The sequence below is a fragment of the Physcomitrium patens genome, chromosome 24 (assembly GCF_059467195.1).
Source record: "Physcomitrium patens ecotype Gransden chromosome 24, ASM5946719v1, whole genome shotgun sequence".
In the NCBI taxonomy this organism is placed as follows: Eukaryota; Viridiplantae; Streptophyta; class Bryopsida; order Funariales; family Funariaceae; genus Physcomitrium; species Physcomitrium patens.
Genome location: NC_143433.1, coordinates 2,670,495 through 2,676,851, shown reverse-complemented (window position 1 = coordinate 2,676,851; position 6,357 = coordinate 2,670,495). Strand labels below are relative to the sequence as shown.

Sequence of the window (6,357 nt, the reverse complement as noted above, 5' to 3'; positions counted from 1 at the left end):
AAAGGGCGGTGGCAGGGTGATTGGGAGCATGGGCAATGTCATGAGGGTGGGCAGCCGTTTCCTTCAATAACATTACAAAACGGCCTCCTACCACCAATTCAGGGTCCTTGTGTCAGTGGGGGACAGTCCTCAGTCATGGAAACAATGAATACCAAGTACACAGTACACTCATTTCTCACAGAGTTGCACATGGTTTTGGCATAAAAAAAACAACATGACGATATGGCGTTTCTCGAAACCCTAATTCCCACCTCAGACTCACTCTCATTTTCAGAGCTTCAGTAATGTCCGCGGATTGGCACTGCACAGTCGTCGCAAACAGACAGCGATTCCGAATGGGTCGGTGCAATGTACCTGGATAAGCCATCCAGCTATATAAATTGTCAGTCGTTGCTGAAAGCGGAAGGATCATTTTCGATGGGTTACAATCAGTCTGCAGCAGAAAGTGGAGACTAGACAGGTTTCAGAGTTGGCGTTTGTGCATGTGTGCGGAGAGAGTGAGAGATCGAGAGGGAGATAGAGTCACTCCAGCGATGCCCAAGCTTGGTTTGCCGTTTGATGGTGAAGACATAGCGCATATGCCTAACTGCGAACATGGAGCTCACGTCAGTTGGTTGTTTACCCTGCCATGTGTTCTTCAGAGATCGATCGGTCAGCTCGAAAGCGCCTCACCTACGACATCGATTGTTCACGTATTCATGAACAAGAGTGGGTTTATTTACGCGGTGTGTGCTATCGTGATACCAAGCCCATCAGATTCGGTAATATTTCCCGCGACTGCTAAGTACCCTGGGGGGGTTGAGACAAGTGGCTATGGTACTTGAGCCACAGGTTGCGCGTCCCGTGACATTTGAATAGACGTGACCAATACCGCTGGTGCTGGGGTATCTGCAGGAACTCACAACGAGAGGGGAAAAACAACCTACTGCATTCAACTAAGAGTGAAATTGCTGAGAGGGGAAATAAGAACAAAAGCAAAACGGGCATTAAGGCGCATGCACCAACCATTCCAAGAGTGATGTAATACCGCGCGTGAGTTGGTGATCCCCCTTGCAGACAGCGTTAACTCCGTCCCTCCAGCTCCACATCTGTCGAACTGAACGAATGTCGAAGTATTGTGGGTCCTAGGGAATCCACATTGAGAGCATCATAGCACCTGCACATCACCAGAGACGTAATCATCAATCATCTTGCATAATCTACACAATTTCTCCCTTCAATCTTCACGAGGTGCTGCGTCGCGACAAGCGCATGGATGCCAGACTTGGAGTGGTGCCTGACGCAGGTTATGAATATGTATATTTATATCTATATCTATATATGAATATGTATATTTATATCTATATCATATATATATGCTCACATCACTTACTGGCGCACACGCTGTCTGCAGTGTAGCACAGCTTCCTCTTAAAGAAGAACTACAAGGAGTACAATAACGCAACCAGAGCTGGAACCTCTTCCGATCAAATGGAGACCTTGATATGCAGATACTGATCTGCAATATTACTTTTCGAATCGACGAAACCTTTCTTTAGACTTAGATCCGTATAATGATTCATACGAGAGAACTGTGGAGTTTATAGAGCTTTGTTTCCTAAGGATCATAATGGGATATAGTTTTATTGGGAGATGATTGAATGGTACCGTATGGCCATCTATTTTATTAATTTTTTTTACACGAAAACGTGGTATATCCAATGTATTGAATAGTTATTGGAACTAACTCCGAATACCCAATTGGACGGAGTCAAGAGTACTATTTGAAGTAAGTAAAATTACTTCTAAAAAGGATATACTTTTTTATATTATGAAATCACTGAGTGGTACTCTAAAATTCCATTTAATTGATGTATGTGTTATAGAGTCTAACATTTATTTTGCCATCCATGTTTTATTCCATCTTTTTAGAAGTGATACCTCTTGTTAAGAATGTTTGCTTATTTTCTTTTATAAAAGCTTCTAACTAGGCTGCCCATATTCTATGAAACATTGCAAGATTAATTTTCTATCATAGGATTCATTCCATACATCTTATTCAAATATAAATTTTATTTTTTAAAATTCAAATAGTCCATAAGCAAAGCCCTTGAAGTAACAACTATATTTTTCAAAAATATTGAACTTGGAAGGAATCTTATCTACAAATTTGGTTTGTTTCCATTTTAGGACCTTCTACAGACCTTTTTTTTGAGGATTTAAAGTCAATTTGTATAAAAGAGATAGGCTAGTTCTAATTTTTTCAAACTTGTGGACATTCCCAAAATTAATATAAAATAGATTTAAGCTTGTGAAGTAGATAGACAACACACACTAAATATTAATGTTAAGACTTATTTATCTTCTTTATGTGTTGATTATTATATTTTTATATCAAATAAGCCAAATTCACAATGCTACTTTGTATGAATAGACTTGGAATCAAAGGTTATTTTAGGTAAATTAAAATTAAGGCCTAATAATAAGTTCCATTAGTATGTCAATATATTGATGTTGGACAAAATCTTTTGCAAGAATTTTCTTCTAAATTTGTTTAAATAAGTCAATAATCTTATTTTTGATATTTAAATATATGAACTAAGATCCAAGGTAGTTGTTCATTGGACTAAAGAATATACTAATGTCAAATAAATCATGGTTTTTTGAACTAATGTTTTAGATCATTCAAGTTGCTTTAAAAAATCTTTAACTTATTTTTATTTATTTATTTATTTATTTATTTTCTTTTAGGATTTGGATTTCTAAAATCTTATAGAGATTTACATTATAATAGAAGATTTTAGATTCAAGACATATCTTATAGATTTTAACTTTGATACTCTGGTTGTCGTTTTACTTATTCCGGAAGAAACCTCCCAAAATAAACCAATATAGGAGAATTCAAAAACAAGGAAAGACCATGTATATGAGCTCCAATTGTTAGGGTCACGCAATTAACAGCTATTGCTGAATACTTACCATATCGAAGAACACGTAGCTTTTCCTCCTATTGTTCACTCTTTCATATCAATATAATAACATCCACGACAACGATTTCAGTACCCTATGTAATTCACGAACACACAAGCATATCCCAAACCCTGGAACGAATAACTTCCAATCCACAGAATCTGATTAAGACAATTCCTTCTATTATATGTATATACCTAGTGTATAGTATAAATACGGATCAAGACAATTCCATCGATTACAATTCTTCTCCACTAAACTTACAACCTTGCGATAAACAATGACTGGAAACTTCCATACATCCTCAATCTTTCACAACAATTGATAAACAATGATCCATAAACAACTTCGTAAATCAAACATTAATTCATTAAAAAGATTCTCTTCACTAGAATCAACACTAACACAAAAGAAACAAGAAAATTAAAAAGAAGAGATAGTACCAAGCTTATCCTCGGCTCATGACTATCATAGTCTGGTATTTTCTTCCCCTCTTCCATCCTCCTTATACTATCTCGAGATACCAACTCCTATACTACAGATGATAACTACTTTTCCTGACTATTCATCCATTCTACCTATTGAACCACCTTTTCAATAGTTATCTATCCGTATTTATACTATACACTAGGTATATACATTTTGAAAATAACTACTTATTCTACATAGCCCCACTCTTAACTGTGCAGCGTCTCTACAAACACAATATTGATAAACAAAAATCAATATATATATATATATATATATATATTTTTTTTAACTGGATTGTTCAATCTCTTCGATTTCTGGCGCTAGCTCTATTTGGTCTTATTCCAACACTATATCTTCTTCCTCCGACTCGTCCTGAATCTCTGCACTTAATTAAGCTGTTAAATCTTCATTATACGCTCTCAATTCTCAAACCTAAGCTTCTAATTGGAAGATTCTGGCATCTTTAACTTCCAGTTGTTGCTGCTACTGTTGCAATTTCTCCTCCAATTTTTCAATTCTTACTCCCGTTGAGGCAAATGTCTGTGACTGACCAATACTAACCAAATCACTCTCCAATTTTGTTACTGTTTCCTTCAAAACAACAATTTCTGCCTGTAACTCATCCGTATTGTTTCAATATTGGTCACCTAATTGTTTCTTTTTAAACTCCAATGCCTCCTTCTTCTCTCGTTCTATCTTCAATTGAGCGTTCATCTTCTCCTGTTCCAATCTATACAATTTGTGAGTTTGTAGTAATTCTTGCCTTTGATTTTTCAGGATATGCTGAATCCTCTGTTTTTCCTTTGACTAGTTTTCTACTTTCTCATCCAATTCACGCTTCACTCGTATCTTAAATTCCGATTCTATCTTGATGACTTGTTCCTGTTCTCTGATTTTATAATTTTGTTCCAATATTATTTTTTTGCTTGCTTCCACTTGCCTTTTTAAGCTATCCTCATCTTCGAGCTTACTCACTATAAGTTGTAGCGGGGAAATTTGACCTAATATAACTTCTTTAAGATTCCACCCTTCTGTTACACCTCGTTGAAACTCTAATTGGTTGCTTTCTCTTGGAACTGGTATTGGTGTTGTCATCTCTATTGTCGGCCGAATTGGAACTCGCTATGGTGTAGATATTGTCATGGACATACATTGGAAGATTCTTCGAATATTCTTTTAGAATATTCTCTGAAGATTCTCTAAAGATTCTTTTAGAAGGTTCTAGAAGATTCTTAGAATATTCCCTAAAGATTCTCTTAGAAGGTTCTAGAATATTCTTAGAAGGTTCTAGAATATTTTGATAGATTCTAGGAAGTTGCTCGAGAAGTTTCCTAATTAGTAGAAGTTGTTGGAGAAGCGTCCTAGTTAGCGGAAGTAGCTCGAGAAGCTTCCTATTCAGTAGTATATATAGGAGTCGAGGTTGAAGGGTTCTTCAGTCTCGACAACACATCTCTTGGAGTTCTAGCTCACCTTTCTGGTGTTGTTCTTGTACTCATCTGTTTAATCTAGTTCTGCCACTTCTTCTTGAACTTCTTATTAGATTTCAAGTCTGTATTTTGTGTCCGTGACAGTTTGTCGAGACTGCATTTTCACTGGTATCAGAGCTAGTTCCTTCTTGTTAGAGAGTGGATTACCCCTCTTCTTGAAGGTGTGCTAGTGTTTTAGAGGTTGCGGATTACCCTCCTCTAAACTGATATCTCTTCTTTCTCAATATTGGAGCCTTATTCTTCTTGGAGAGAGTGGATTACCCCTCATCTTGGAGTCTTAAGGCGTTTTAGAGGTTGCGGAGTACTCTCCTCTGAACCAATATTGTCCTTTTGTCAAAACTCTTTTTTCTTCTTTCTGAAGGTTAGCCGAAGGTTAAGACGTTAAAATGGCTGAAAGTTTGGAATCCAAACTAGACGCCATCATAAATGCTCTTGCCTCGTTGTCACATAGGACAACAGAGATCGAAGGAGTCATGGTAGGACTCCATAACAATGGAGCATCTGGGATAGCGCCATCTAAAGCATATCAGCCTCAAACTTCTGCGTCAGAAGAAGCAGTTCTACCTCCATTTCAACAAGATCGAGTAGTCCTACAACGAAAGGAGCCTCGAGTTAGTCTTCCGGATAAGTTTGATGGAACTCGTTCCAAGTTTCGAGGTTTTGTCAACCAAATCAGGTTGATAACAATTTTACAGCCCGAACGTTATCCGACGGAGGAAGCGCGTGTTGGGCTTGTTGGAACCTTGCTTACAGCACAAGCTCTGTCTTGGTTTACTCCCTTGTTTGAGAAGCGATCGCCAATCCTGAGCAACTTTGAAACGTTCTTGGAGGCGTTTGCAGAAGCATTTGGCGAGCATGATAAAGTTCGATGGGCTACAACAAAGATCCGATCGCTACGACAAGAAACACGCTCTGCATCAGTCTATGCCTCGGATTTCAGACAATTGGCAAGTGACATTAATTGGGGTGAAGAGGCGTTGGTGAGTCAGTTTTATTGGGGCTTGAAGGATGATGTGAAGGACTTGTTGTTATCTCTTCCTGATCCTCAAACGCTCAACGAAGCTATTAGCCAAGCTGTAAAGTGTGACAACCGCCTATTCCAGCGTCGCCAAGACCAACGTCCAAGACACCAAATGACTCGTTACGACGTGACTATATCTGCAAATAGCTTAAACTCACATTCGTAGGCAACAGACATGCAAATCGACACGGCGCGTGTCCGATCTCTTACTCCAACAAAGAAGAAACGGCGTATGGAGGAAGGGTTATGTTTGTACTGTGGAGAAGAAGGTCACAAGGTTGGAAATTGCCCAAAGAAGCAAAATTGGCACCCTGTCAAGACTAGAAGTGCGATGATTCCGGAAAACGACGACGCCCAGCCACAGTAGGAACCATGCGGCTGGACAATCTAATATCACGACAACAATCAGGTTCCTCCTTCTCTGTCCAA

At 38.3% G+C, this 6,357-nt stretch overlaps 1 long non-coding RNA gene across 1 annotated transcript; it reads left to right on the top strand.

Annotated features, from left to right (window-relative positions):
* Window positions 1–414: 414 nt before the first annotated feature.
* Window positions 415–1,816, top strand: LOC149986353 (uncharacterized). The gene is made up of 2 exons (XR_016500656.1): window positions 415–1,285; window positions 1,394–1,816. It is a non-coding gene; the product is annotated as an uncharacterized LOC149986353 (long non-coding RNA).
* The last annotated feature ends 4,541 nt before the right edge of the window (window positions 1,817–6,357 follow it).